Raw genomic sequence first — 15,315 nt, 5'->3', positions numbered from 1 at the left:
TTCTGATGTACAAAATATTTAGTTTCTACATGTGTATACATAAATATACATAGAGAATAAACTTAATGAAAAATTGCAATATTTGTTTTAGCTGGCCCTGCAAAACATCTATTATCTTAACTTCAAGCATATTCCAGACAAATCTTTTGTAAAGCATTTTTGGTATCTTTCTTTCTTTTACAAGAACAAGACCTTCAACATATATTTTAATAGAAAAATTTACTTATAAAAAAATCTTTTTTCTAAGCTAGATCGTGTCCTACAAACAAGAATTCCTGCTGTTGACTGTTAATAATAAGTAATCAGACATATCTCCACTCTTCCATCGCTTCTTCCCTTTGCCAGTCATGCTAAGCCCTGAAAGTTGTGCCATGGGGGATTCATTTTCCTGATCATCAAAGAATCCATCTGCTGATGAAGGGGATCCTTTAACACTTTGTGAAGGTGAAGTATCCTTCTGATGAACTTTGACATTACTGAAGCTGTAATGTTTTATGCCATCTGACAGTCTGGAGCACAGTCTGTCCAGTCAATGACATAATATAAGTAGTAAATTAAGAGACTTCACCTTGGTCTTCCAGAATGTTCATGCTATTCTGAGCACTCTTCCCAACTGCTTCTAACTAAAAGAAATCTTTTTTCTTGATTACTTTTGTGTATTGCTTTTAAAAATACACATTTGCCACGTATTCAGCATTGGTTCGGCAGCCTGAATAGTTTCACCAGAGCATGTTATAAAACACTAAAGTATTCACCTTGCTCTATTAATATTACTTAAATCCTACTGGTAAAAAGACATCCCTGGTGGTGAAACATTTGACCAATCTTCAAAATATGCATATTTATAAAATATCATTGACAACTCCTTATCACACAGAGGTTAATTTTTGTATTTGTATTACTGGACCATCTTTATCATTAAAATGTGCCAAGTGCAGTGTTCTAAGATAAAATAGAGCCTAACTACAAAAAACATCTTTGCTATTATTCATTTTTGCTCCACCTAAAACAGTTCCTTTGACCTTCTTTTATTTCCATATTTTCATAACACTTCATTGTTACTCCCACTTCTTCCACTTAGCAGGACATTTGTATAGCCCTTTATATAGATATGTAGATTCCTTCTTTATTTTTTCCATAATGTACTATTTAGGCGCATAAGAAAAAAAATTGGGGAAGATATGAAGAGGATTTAAATATGAGATGTAACATTTACACTAATTTCTCAAAATTAAGTTAAATCGTTATGAAAATCTCATGATAAGTGTTATTAAATTAATTCTTTATCTTCCTAGCAGAAGAAAAAAGTTACAAGTAAACGCCAGTAAATTACAGGGGCAATGCACCATACTCTGTGTGTGTTTGTGTGTGTGGACCTTTAACAAGAGTTTTGTCTGTTTTCCTTTTATGAAACAATCCTTTCTTTAAGAGAGAAGATTGGTAAGGGCTAAAATTCTTATTTATATTTAGAAAATATAGTCCCTGGTAGAGGAGAATTTAGTCAAATAAAAAACCTTCCCCAAAATGAAATTAAAAAACAAAACAACAAACAGTAAAACAAAGAAAAGCAAAGGAAGTTAAAACAAAGATCTATATTTAAGAAGAAAATATTTCTCTTTTAGGAAGGAAATATTAAATAATTATTTTTATAGAATATTCTTTGGCTCTAACTAAGGTTTTCTTTTGTTGTTGATCTGTTGCTAGAAGTTATTTCAGCAGAGGTGGACTAACCTATTGCTACAGTAACACAGTTGTGAGTTGAGCCTTCATCTCTGTCTGATTCTGAATAAACAATCACAAAATGCTCCTATGAAGGACTGAAGTGCAGACTTCAAAATGTTGAAGAAGTTAACATAAAATTTCACAATTATTACATGTGTGTGTGTGTGTATACATATGTATGTATATACATATATGCAGTGAATTCACTTGGGTCAAACTTTAGAAGTAACTATGGAAACTAGCTTTTCTCTGCAGATATTAAAAATCTGCTTGGACATGATCCTCTGCCACCTACTCAAGGTAACCTGCTTTAGCAGAGGGGTTGGAATAGATAATCGCCAGAGGTCCCTTCCAACTGCAACTCTTATGTCATTCTGTGATATTTAAAGACTATTTGAAGAAAGTAATTTTCAGATAACAAGTATAATTGAGAAATTTTAAATGAGATGGCAATTTATGGATTGCTTAATTGTAACTGACATCAGTTCCACTGTTATACATATATTTCCTTATCTTACAGTTTAATCAAGACACTGATTATCTCTCCACAGATTATTTAGAATGCAGAAAAGGGTACAAGTAGGAGAAAGGGTTAATCACAGTGTGGGAGTACAGTTACACAAGTTCTCAAAAAGAATGAGGCCTGAAAAATATACACAAATATATTCTATATTTAATGAACCATAGAGTTGCACTACCATTGCAAGGAGTGCATTGAGCCATGATATTTGCTGTTTAGATAAATTACCTTTACAATTTTCCTTTAAGTGAAGTTTGTTGCTAGTTTGTTTCTCTGTATTGTATTTCCATTTAGTTCAGCTGCCATCGTCTATTAGGAAACAATGTTTAAAAAATGATGGTAATTAAAAAAAAAGAAGACCTGATTGAGAGGAAATCTGGAAATCTTCCATTTCTTCTGTTTCTTAGACACTTCAATACAATCTTCCCACTACACAGCAACCAACACAGACAAAAAGGAAATCAAACATATGTTGACCACATGTTTTTAGAGATAGAACCCAAAAATTGAACCTGATAAAGCACTTGGCACAATAAGAGGCATCCAAGAATCTCTGGAAATGCAGATGGATTTGTCACATTTCTTTGCACTTCTTGAAGTTTATATTAGAGCTTAAAAATTCCATTTTTTTTTTGTCCTTCCTTCCAGAAGTTTATCTAGGGTCCTTTCTTCTAATTTTATATGGTATTTAATGTTGTTTCAAATGTACTGTAGCTTCAATATAATAGATTCAACACCTTTACCAGGCAGTGATGTTTTAGTTACATTCAATATTCTGTCTGTAACAGTTCTCTGGAAACTCACATGAAATTTCTACCTTAACAGGTTATACCTATGCTGATGTACTAGATTTTTGCTCAGCTATATATGTCTGAGTCATAGAAACTTTAATAAAGTTGGCACCCAGCAAGTATTTAGCTGCAATTAGTACATTTAGTATTTTATCTTATGCAGTGTGAGAAGTGGCACAGAAGAGAAGTCATTGCCAGTTAGAGGGACAGTTAATATATACATGGAAAATTGTTGCTTCCATTTTATAACAGACTTTTCATAGAATTATAGAATGGGTTGAGTTGAAAGTGATCTTAAAGATCATCTAGTTCCAACCCTCTGTCATGGGCAGAGTCACTTCCTATTTCACCAAGGGAATTCAAAGGGAACATTAAAGGATGACACAAAATTTAAACAACAATCTTTACTGTTGCAATGTCTGAGATGGGTGGATTTCAAGGTATGTTCTCAAACATTTACATGCCTTGTGTTTAGTTTTGCCTGGAAATTAAGAGGCAACAAATGCAGTACCACAGAGTACTTTTTCTGGCAAAAAGGAGTTAAAATAAAATATGAGCATATGTACTGTGTACTAGCTGCTATATTTCTATAGTAGTGAAATATAGAAATGAAAGATGCATGAAAACTTACAGTATTTTGAGATATTTTGAGGTCTTGAGATAACAAACACAGCTGTTGTGAGATCTGTAACTAATGAAAATATCATGGATAAGATTTCAAAAGATAATTACTAAAGGTACTTCTGTAGTTGGAATGCCAGACTATCATTGAACGTAAGTTTATCAGTCCTACTCTGTATTCTACCAAAAATACGTTCTAGACACACAAAAATCAGCGAAAATCCATAAAGTGACTTGTTGTATTTCTGATAATGTCAACCCCCCCCCCCCAAAACCTCAAGACCCTAGAGTCTGCTACTATGCAAGTACCTCTGCATTTCTAGTATTTCATCAGAAAACAAAAGTTTTTGCTTTGTTTGTTTCTAAAGATTTCTGCCAGTTTCTGAATACTTATTTTACAGAACATTAAATATTAGCTGATATAGCCAGAGAAGTGTATTTTTATATGGAATCTGTTTGTTCAAATGACTATCTTTTCCAAGGAGTTCTGATCAAGAAATTTTTTTCCTTTCATGTTTCATACAGTCTTCTTGAATAGTCAATTAGCTAGTTTTATTGGCCAATCCTCCAGAGATTTTTCTAAAGATGAAAAGTTTGTTGACTTAAAAGAAAGAAATTGTCATTAGTGGGCCTGCTGTGGACTCACTACTCCAAAATCAGACATCCAAGAGGGTTCTCCATGTCTTTTGTGTCGTTTTGGGGTATTATTCTACAATTTTAAAACACGAATTTCATAGAATCATAGAACAAATTGGAAAAGACTTTTAAGTTCATTGAGTCCACTTATTGTAGAAATTAATTTGCTGGAATCAAGAGACCCATGTTCAAATCCTTGTTTTCAAGAGGAAAGGATAATTCTGGATTTATCATGTGTTATATAATTAAGCATCCTGAAAGAGGAGCAAAGTTAGAAATGGAAAGGTAACTAAAATGAACCTATTAATGACTTCTAAAAACTCTGTATGGCAACTGTATTTCCTTTCAGTTATTTATTCAAGGTGAATTGAACCAGTAAGAGCAATAGAACTTAAGAGAGATTAAAGCTATGTAATCTCTTGAGACAAGGCTATTTTTCCCATAGTTTTGAAACTTAGATTCTTCACAGTTATGCCACTTTTATGCTCCTTGACTGGTCAACTGCCTTCAGTGCTGTTAATCAAGATCGTCCTGAAAACTGATTTTTGTTTCTGGACTCCTTTTCTGGTCCCTCTTCACCTATGTAAAACAGTCTTTCAAATAACAGGCAATGTTCCTTTTTCCTCCCACTCTCCATTTCCAATTGCTTACTCTTGTGCTTCCAGGGCTTTTTTTTCTACAAAAAATGCAATGGACAAGAATAATTCACATTCAAATTAGCCTTTCATTGCTTATGGTTTCAGTACAACTTTCTTACCTGTCAAATGAAAATCATTCCCATGACATCATCTCACCATAACAGTCCCAGCAGGGCCTCTAAAGTAAAATTGCTAATTAAGTGCCATGACAGTGCCTTGCTTTTAAGTGCCATTTTTTGTCTTTGATATCAATCTGACTCTTCAGAGGCCAATTTTGCTTGCACTTGTTTCTTGCAAATTGTTTAGTTTCTTGAAAATTAAAGAGCTAAAACTCTTGTCTAAATTCTTATCTGCTGTTTTTCAGTTAATAAAATGTTTTCTCCAAGATTTCACAACCACTGGTAAGTGCTAACCCACTTATATTCATTCACAGTATTTTTTTCATTGCTTTTGCCCTCCTTTTTTAAATTCTTCCATCAGCTACTTCATCATCTCTTTTCAATCAAGCATCATCCACTTACCTTCACTTTCAAGGACCTTCACAACCTTGAAACACTCAGCTATCATATCTTATTTATGATAAAATATCATCTCACACCGCGAATGGATGTGCCACTATTTGTTATATTTTCAAATAAGCTTCATACTACCTCTCAGACATGGGAGGAGTTTCTCAGAAATATTTTCAGAGCAGCTAACTGTTGCCATATTTCATCTCTCCCCTTCAAATTCTGCATCATGATACTCATGAAAAATGTTGATATCAGTTTGCTGATGCACCCATTCCTACTGCATATTGATTTAGACAATATTGTCTCACAGGTTTTGTTTTTATAAACTCTTATGACTGGTTTTATGCGTAAAAAAATTAAGTTAATCATAGTAGGAATTGTCTTTTATCCCTGTGTTTGAAATGGTTTGTAACTTGGATTATGGTTGCATGAAAGCAAAATTCAGCTTGCTTTTAGCATGACATGCAATAGTATTATGCTTTCAGTAAATTGCACTAGATTTATGATATTTTTGGCTTTGTAAAAGTAGAAACTAAATGAATTTAGAAAGAGCTGAATATCAACTTTGCTTATATATGTTTTCACAGTCACTGATAGTGTTTTTTTTAGTCATACTCTTTCTTCATAGCTGTAGCTAAATATGTTTGTTGTCTTAAGACTGAAAATGTTTGTTTCTTCCAGATTTTTCTTCATTTAGAAAAAAGCAATTGTTCCTATTTCTTAAGTTAGTGTTGTGATAGTAAACAGATAGAAGAGGTAATAAAAGTGTGACAAATATAAGCAGCTTCACAATTGCCTTCAGACATAAAAGCTATAGAGAATGATATAGTCAAGACACTGATGAACCAATTATTTGCATAATATGTCTATAATATTATTATTGTATCCTTCATTATTTAAAAATACAGCATTGCATCACTTGATTTCTTGCAACTGCAGCTACAAGTTGGATACGTGTTTCCATTGAGCTGTATGAAGTAAAAGAATGCATTAGAAGAAGGAACAGTAAGGATGAATGAACAGTAAGTACATAACTCTAATATACATGTGCTGCATGTATATTGCACCCATCAGCAGGCACTGTCAGCTCACATTGCTGCACAAGTTTAAGGTCTAATAGGCTATAGTGATACATTTGACAAACAGGCAAAACTCCAAACATATAAAAGAATATATTGACTGTAGTCCAAGTGATCAAACAATTTAGTGGGCCAGAACACCTCACTAAGTGATCTAAGTAAGATCTAAGTGAAAATGGAAACAAATTGAAGCTCTTCAACATAAATTGTTTTTCTCTGTTCTTTTGATTGATGGATCTTTCCATTTTCTACCATCCAATGGGCCAACAGACACATGTGGCTTTGGCAGTGCCTCACCAAATGTGGGAGCATCATATTCTGACCAAAACCCACAAAAAAGTAACAAAAAATTTTATCACAGGAGCCTCTAGGCTGGGAATAGTTTAAACTGGATGTTGACAGAAAACAACACAGAATCATTCCTGCTTTTCTTGAAACTGTCTGCAGAGACAATGAGACAGGATAGCAGAGGGCACCATGACTAGCTTGGAACTACCTGCAGTTACTACTGTTTGGAGCAGGTCACCGGATGAATAGGGAACAGGAGACAGAAATTATATTCAGGATTTCTACTTTGTTTTCCTAAAATGAGATTTTTATGAAATTTTATTGCTTAACTTCAAGAGATTAATCTATAATACCTATATTTAAAAGGTAGGCTAGTCTTGGAGATTGAGTACCAGGAACACATACTACCTGTGAATAAAGCTTCTGCTTTAGCAATGATGTTAATCGTCACTGTCAGATTAACTTCAACCTGCTTAATACTCTTAGAAATCTTCTGAATCTGTCTTATAATCTGAATCCAATACAGTGCATCACAGCTGTATTCTCAGGTTTTTGTATAATTTTGTATAATTCAATCTGCAAGTAGGAGTCTTACTTCTTTTTTTTTTTTTCCTTAGGCTGAAAGTGTTTGAGCCACCGTCTTTCACTTCTTAAGAATATAATTTAAATGCTTTTCTACAGTATGAACAAGGATATTTCACATCTTTGTGTCTGAGTCAATATGGATCTAAGAATGCTGTAACCAAGGGCCAGAAAGAGTGATGTAGTACTAAGCATGGCATATAAAATCACAAAATCATAGAATATGCTGAGTTGGAAGGGACCCATCAGGATAAAGACCCATCAGGATAAAGTCCTGACCCTGTGCAGGACACCCCAAGAATCATACCATGTGCCTGAGACCACTGTCCAAATGCTTCTTGAACTCTGTCAGGCTTAGTGCTGTAACCACATTCCTGGGGAGCCTGTTCCAGTGCCCAGACACCCTCTGGGTAAGAAACTTTTTCCTGATATCCAATGTGAATGTCCCATAACTCCACTTCATGCCATATCCTTGACTCCTGTTGCTGGTCATGAGAGGGAAGAGATTGGTATTTACCCCTCTACTTCACCTCACAAGGATATTGAAGACCAGCTGGGTGGCAGTTGCTCTCAGTTTCTGCCTTTCTCCTGGGCTTATCACTATTATAAAAGACAGATAAAACTAGGAAATTCTTTTCACACAAGAAATGAACAGAAGAAAGGAACAGCAAATGTTATAAAAGCAATAATTTGTGTGAGAATAAATAAGAGCACAATAAAACCTGTGCAAGGTCTGCTATTGCTTCCTAACAAGCACATATTTAAACCTTGAAAATGCAGAGAACAGAAGGATCTATGTTCATAAATGTAGTTATTGCTGGTACCACCAACACACAGACACTACAATCCTGTCATGCCAAATGTACTTCAGTAATTTCAGGGAAGTACTAAAGACAAACATCTCTGCATACATGTTTGCATGTATATTATCTCAGAAAATGAAGAACACTGCATTCAAAGTAAATGAGAGCTTTTAGCATAAGTCTAATAACTGGAATCAGATCAGGTAAGAAACCTAAGGGGTGCTGCAGTCACCTGAGAGGCTTCTTGCATCTTTATAATTTGTTACTTAATACATAACATGCATGTTTTTATGCACATACTTGAGATAACAGACACTTCCTGGAAAAATATGTAATGTGATGGGTGAACAACTGCCACAAAGGATTATAGTAAATGGGGTTACATCAGGCTGGCATTTGTCACTAATGGGGTTCTGCAGGGCTCCATCTTAGTGCTAGTTCTCTTCAGTGTCTTCATTTAAGCAGAGAGACATAGACAAATTAGAGGGCTGGGCAATGACCAACCATGCGAAGTTTAACAAGGGCAAGTGATGTATTTTGCACCTGAAAAGGGGCAACCTTGGATGTACGTAAAGGCTGGAAAATGAGAGGCTGGAGGACAGCACTGCAGAAGGGGACCTGGGGTCCTCATCAGTGGAAAGCTGAGTATGAGTCAGCAGTGCCCTGGTAGCCAGGAGGGCCAACCATGTCCTGGGGAGCATCAGGCAAAGCATCAGCAGCTGGTTGAGGGAGAGGATTGTCCAGCTGAGCTCTGCACTGAGGTGACCTCACTCTGAGTACTGTGTGCAATTTTGGTCACCACAATGTAAGCTCTTAGAGAGTATCCAAAGGAGGTGATTGGGAAGATGGTGAAGGACCTTGAGGGGGAGCTGTATGAGGAGTGGCTGAGGTCACTTGGTCTGTTCAGCCTGGAGAAGAAGAGACTGAGGGAAGACCTCACTGCAGTTACAACTTCCTTATGAGGGGAAGAGGAGGGGCAGGCACTGATCTCTTCTCTGTGGTGACCAGAGACAGGACCCAAGGGAAGAACCTATTAGAAAAAGGTTGTTCACTGAGAGGGTGGTTGGGCACTGGAACAGGCTCCCAGGGAAGTGATCACAGCACTGAACCTGATGGAGTTCAAGAAGCATTTGGACAATGAACTGGGGCTGTCCTGTGCAGCGCCGAGAGTTGGACTAGAGTAATGCTTGCTGGTCCCTTCCAACTCAGGATATTCTGTGATTCTATGATAATCACGTCTTAGGAAGAAATAATATTTGTTTCCAGAACGAGTAAATGTATTCTAATGTTATCCTTATTAATCACATAATAGTGGCTTGCTTATTTTATCCAAGTTGTCTTTCCTGCAATGAAAATAGTAAACATTTTATTGTAGGAAACCCTTCATTTCATGCTCTCTTCAACTCCCTGGTCTTGGATGCTTTTCACAGTTTCCTGTTGAACACTGAGACACATTACAGGCATACTCTGCCAGAATAGCAAGCTATGGTGGCTTTTTGATCAGAATTCAGATAAAGTTTGCAACAGTTGGAAATTATATGACAGTGCTATTTCTGCCAAAATATGATCATGTTTTAATTTATTTGTTTTGTCAGAAAAGAGGTGGATATTCTTTACAGAACTTTTACTTCACTTTGCCTTTTTTTTTGAAGAAAGTATGTTCTTCTTCAAGCATTTTCCACATTTTTAAGAGCACTGATAGTTCTCTACTTGGACTGTGTGTTTTTAAGTTATCCAAATAATAAGAATGTAAAAAAAAAAAAACAAATCTAAACTTTACATCTGGTTTCAAATGCACTCCCATATATTTGAGAAGCACAGATGTGTATGCAGTAAAACAAAGGATATTTCTGAATCTTCTATTATTCTAATCCTTTCATTTCCTCCATAACAACCTTTTTTGTCTTTTTTTCCAACTATTGGGTTTATTGGCAATGCTCTGTTCATACCAGGGAGTCTGTGCTGATTTATACTGGCTAAGAAATTAAACCTCTCTTTTCCAGTAACCGTATTCTGTGGGTCTATTATTTTTCTTTTTTTCTTTTTTTTTTTTTTTTTTTAAATTTTATTCTCCTCTTTAGTTTGCGTTTCTGAATCAATTTTTTTCCTTTCTCTAAATGAACTTTTTGATATTGCAAGTGCTGGACATTGTATTTTCTTTAATTGCAGTGCTAATGTCACCCTGTATTTCTTCATGACAAAGAATAGAAGTGTACCTTGTAGCAAGAGCCTTCCAATGGAGCTGTCAGAGCTGGGGCCTGTGGCTCTGGGTATCTTGTGGTACTATATTGAAATTATTAGTTCAGATGTTTAGACCTTTTGCTTAGTGAAACAAATTTAATAGGATTTAAAGTTTTTTAGCCCTAAATCATTGTGACTTTACTCCGATAAATACCAGTGTAATTCTCTTGGCATCTTTAATATTATTCCAGCATAAACCTCTATTATTTTAGCAAATTAGGTCTTTTATTTTTAGAGACTTTTGGAAAGCAAGAAAACTGTCAGTTTGTGGAGTTTGTGCCATTTAATTAAATATTCATGAAGAAAATTTAGTGTATGAACATTCAGTGCTAATCTGTGGAGTTTGCATTTGAAGTCTCCTACCTATTTTTAAATGCATGTTCCTCATTTAATAAAATATAAAATGAGTCAGTATTTCTAAAATCATGATGGGTAAAAATTCATCACTTCAAATTCAGTTTGGTCCCCACTGAAATAAATGTACTTCATGTAATATAAGTTACAATGTTTTCATAAAAATAAGTTATGATGTTTCTTACTATGTAAAACCTAAATAATCACATTGACATATTAAAATTAAGAATCTTGGGCACAAAATTAAGAAACTTGTTAACTTGGAGTCAACAGAAATGAAAAGTGAGATGAGATACTTTTTAAGTGACAGGTGTTGACAAAGATTCAGTTGTGTTTATGGGTTTGATGACAAATTCTTTAGATCTCAGGAAATAGATTCTAAAATGTTGGTAAAATGATAAGAACACAGGATAGTTATGCGGATAGGAGACTGTTTTATTCCTTAAACATTGCTGGGGATGCTATCCCACAGTTAAAAGTGTCACTTTAGAAGCTCTGTAAACATACCATTTTCTGCACCTCCTGTGACAATAACACTGGTGCACGGTGAAGTGTGCTGTCTTTTCTGTGAAATGGTTACCACAAGAGTAATAACTGCAAATTTTGATACTAATCTCATTTTTCAGATTATATCTGACACATCCATATGGGCAACTAAAAATGTGTAGGAGGATTGGGGTGCCAGTGAACATGCTCAGTCGAGATTCTAGTTTTATAACAAAATGCAAAGGAAAAGTAGAGCAACAATAAAAAGGGAATATTTTTATTTTCATTCTTATGTGGCTGTGACATGAAAGAAAACTATACCCTCAGCTTCCTCATATGTGTCAGCATCCAAACACAAAGTATCAAAGCACAGGTTCTTTTTTTTATGCTACATTATTTATCTACTGGTGCCTTTTAGGAACTACATTCACCATTTCTCTCTGTAAGAAACTTATCCATTTACAAGGCTTTATACCACCATCTAGTGTAATCTTCTTTCTTTTTAAGAAAATATTTTCTTACACATAAACAAATCTCCAAAACCATAATTGTTGATAATATATTGAATATATGTTGAATATACTCTGCTGAAAACACATTTGTTCATGTGTTAGAAACAAGGATCATTCCTTAAGGTCAAATATTAGTTAAGTTTATGATTTTAACTCGTCAGCATCAGAGACATGTTTTATTAATTACAGAAACAAATTTGGCTTATAGTGAAATGGCTGCCCTCCACAATCTTTAATTCAATTAGTGAAGAAATTGCCTGTCTTTACTGAGATAACAGAGGCTTAATTGGTGCCCCTTCCTTCCTTCTGTGTTCTGTATTAAAGAGTGGAAGATTAATGTCTTCCAGGAGAGGATGCAGAAATCAAAAAGAAAGATAAAGAAACCAGCCATGTTTTAAATACAGAGACCTGCTATCTGAGGTTTGAATTAAGAAACTTTCAAGCATATTTTGCTGTTTTAATTTTCAGAAGGGGAAGAAGAGTAGTTTAGTTCACCCAAGATACTTAAGCACATTCCAGTGGGACTATTTAGAGTTTGCCTGTGACCTTAGGTAATATGCTGCGGCTGAAAAAAGAAGTAAGAAAGATTATGTAATGAATCTATAACATATGTAAGGCGGGTTCTGGGAGTCAAGATTTTATCTTCATAGATGATGTACATTCAGACTGGACTACTATAGTCCCACGAGAAACTCACATTAAATCAATGGGATGTCTTCTGAGGTAAGATGCAAAGAGAGGGATGGGCTAAGTTTACTTACTGACCTATTCATTACCTACACCTCAACCAAATCTCATAAATATAATAGGAAACATAACATGGGGCCCAATCCCCCATGGACTATTTAAGTATTTGTTTGGCTTGAGAAAGAATCTGTGGCCTTTGTAACACAGCAATTAGATTAATTTAGACACATCTAGAATTTGGAGTTTAGGGAAAAGAAGAGAAAAAAGGAAAAAAAAAAAAAGAAAAAAAGAACACAGAAAATTGCCCCTAATCTCTATTCTTCTTCAAAATACAGGGGTAATATCTTCCATCCTAAATTTCAAATATCTGACCCTTGTCATCTTTCTAGGAGTAATATGTCATCAAATTTATCATATCTAATGATTCATCATTTTAGAATTTTATTTTTTTTTCCTACAAGAAACTTCCATTTCCTGACTGGGAAGGGTGCCTGATCATCATCAGCAATATCTACATTCCAAACACTAATGTTCTTCCTTACAGGTTTCTGGAAAAGCTTAATTTGCTACTGTGCGTCTTTCCTTGCTCGCTGCTAGCAGTGTCACTGATTTGTGAAAAAAGTGAATTTATTAAAATTCTCATTTTTCACCAGAGACCGCACATGCTTGTAATAGTAGTATTTCCAAATTTTTATATCTTATCTCTAAATTTAGCATCTGACTTAGGAGTTGATGTACGTGGTAGCTTCTGAAAGGGAACTGAAAGACTGTGAAACTATATAAGATGAAATAATTTTTAAGCATGCAACTCAGAGTTTTCCATGAGTTCAGTTTCACTGATGGATCCCACACCGAGGCAAGTTCTCAGTATTGAGAAGTTGGCATCTGAAAACTGAAGATGGAGAGGCTTACTGGAAAATTTTATTGACCTCCTGTGGTATAGGTCTAAAACACAGATTGCATTTCCTACATTAAATTCTGTATGCTGACAATATAGAAAAGCTTGAAAATTGACATTTCTAAGTGCCAACAAAACAGCACAGCAATTTTACAACAACCATGAGTATAAATGCATCCTGATTACTCTGTATGTTAAGGTAGATAACATTAAAGATCATCTGATATATTTCAAGTCATTGCAAAGAAAACTAAATTTGGATATTCCTTCATCTGATGATTTTCAGCAGAACATGACCCTATTAAGCAATTTCTTTCCTTTTAAAAAGTGTTTAGAAGAGTAATTTAATGCGAACAAGGTGAATATGCTCTCTTTAAAAAGGATTAATTCTAACCCTTTAATTATTGGAGATTATCTTTCTTTTAGAAGAACTAATTAGTGCTAAGGATTTTCTTTCCAGCAAAACTTTAATTGAAAATGCTCTAAAATAATGAAAAATCACTCCTTAAAACATTTGGTGTAATACTGATTCTGTCTTTTATGAACCCAATGGAGTTTTATAACCTTTTCCTTACACTTCTATTTTACTTGTTTCTCCTCTTCACATCTTAATAACATGTTTTATACTTCAAAGTTTATCTATTTTTTAATAGATTTATTCACTGTACTTATTTTAGTGTTCAGTATGTGACCTCTTTATTTGTTACTGTAACCAGAGGGCTCATCACTAAACCAGATCTCTTCTATGTTGTTCTGAAATTGCATGACAGTGCTTGCTAGTAAAAATTCACACACCAGCATGTGATTTCTATGGGATCTGATAGCATTTTGGCTCAGTTCAGCATCATAGCTAAGAGCATTAAACTTGAATTAGTCCAGCTGATTTGGGTTTCATTCTCCGAATCATGGTTTTCTAGATTTGTAGTATCATATGGGTTTAGTTTCCTATGGCCTTATACCAAGCTGTTCAAACTAAAAATGATGGGTTTTTTGTGACATAAGGTGATATATACCAACACAAGTTTTTCAAGAATAATTATTATCACTTTCAAAAAGAAAAGAGACTGTATTTAAAAACAAAAAAAGGAAGGCATGCAACATTCTGTAGTATCTTTTACTATAATCTCAAGAAAATCCCAATTTTACTATAAGTGCTTAGAAATAAAGAATAACCAATTTATAACATGTACTTTAATAACTGGTATTGTCAAAAGTTTAATTGATATACTGACTTATTTCCAGAAAAATATATATTGGAAATTTAAGTAATGAAGAAGTTAGGAAAAGAAACAGACATACAGTTTAAAGAGCTGTTTCAGGTGCTACTGAATTCACTAGTTTGTAATACAGGAACAACAGAGCACACTAAAATTAAAATGAGTAAAATTCAAAGCTTATAAAAGAAACATTTTTCACTTAAAATGAGAGTATGCATTGCTACATCTTCCCACAAAACTATAAAAGTTTTGTGAGTGTTATTAGATTGGGTTGGATGACTGTACAGGTATTAATGATGTTCAGTTAGCAGAGTTAACTTTAAAGGATGTTGTAGAGAGTAGGGTCTGATGTAGTCATAACTAACAACTATCATTTGTGGTGTTCTGCTGAAGGATGGGGTCTTGGGCCCTGCTGGACACAGGAGAAGGCACCAAGTGGATCCATGATAACTCTTAGGTCCCTGCAAAAGTCAAAGAATCATTTATATCTGAAAATCACACAACAGAAGCAAAAGAAAGAATAATAGAAGACAGATTTCACACTCTATTTATTAGTAGATTTGGTTGCAAAATTGCAGAAAAAATCCATAATTGATTACTATCTGTTTTTCTGAAAAACAAAACCAAAACCAAAACAAAACCCCACAAACCAAACAAAACAACAACAAAAACCCAAAACAAAAACCACCCACCCAAACCCCCCCAAACAAAACAAACAAACAAAACAA

The 15,315-nt window shown here is 34.6% G+C and overlaps 1 long non-coding RNA gene across 2 annotated transcripts; it reads left to right on the top strand.

Annotated features, from left to right (window-relative positions):
• Positions 1-363: 363 nt before the first annotated feature.
• Positions 364-8,456, top strand: LOC126651300 (uncharacterized). Of its 2 annotated transcripts, none has more exons than XR_007631622.1 (4): positions 364-444; positions 5,293-5,329; positions 6,380-6,462; positions 7,425-8,456. It is a non-coding gene; the product is annotated as an uncharacterized LOC126651300 (long non-coding RNA). The 2 variants fall into 2 exon arrangements; XR_007631621.1 differs by having other exon boundaries at positions 379-444; positions 6,349-6,462.
• The last annotated feature ends 6,859 nt before the right edge of the window (positions 8,457-15,315 follow it).

Source organism: Myiozetetes cayanensis, unplaced genomic scaffold, assembly GCF_022539395.1.
Source record: "Myiozetetes cayanensis isolate MyiCay16 unplaced genomic scaffold, myiCay2020 scf6-25, whole genome shotgun sequence".
Taxonomy (NCBI): Eukaryota; Metazoa; Chordata; class Aves; order Passeriformes; family Tyrannidae; genus Myiozetetes; species Myiozetetes cayanensis.
This window is presented reverse-complemented; position numbering and strand designations above follow the sequence as displayed.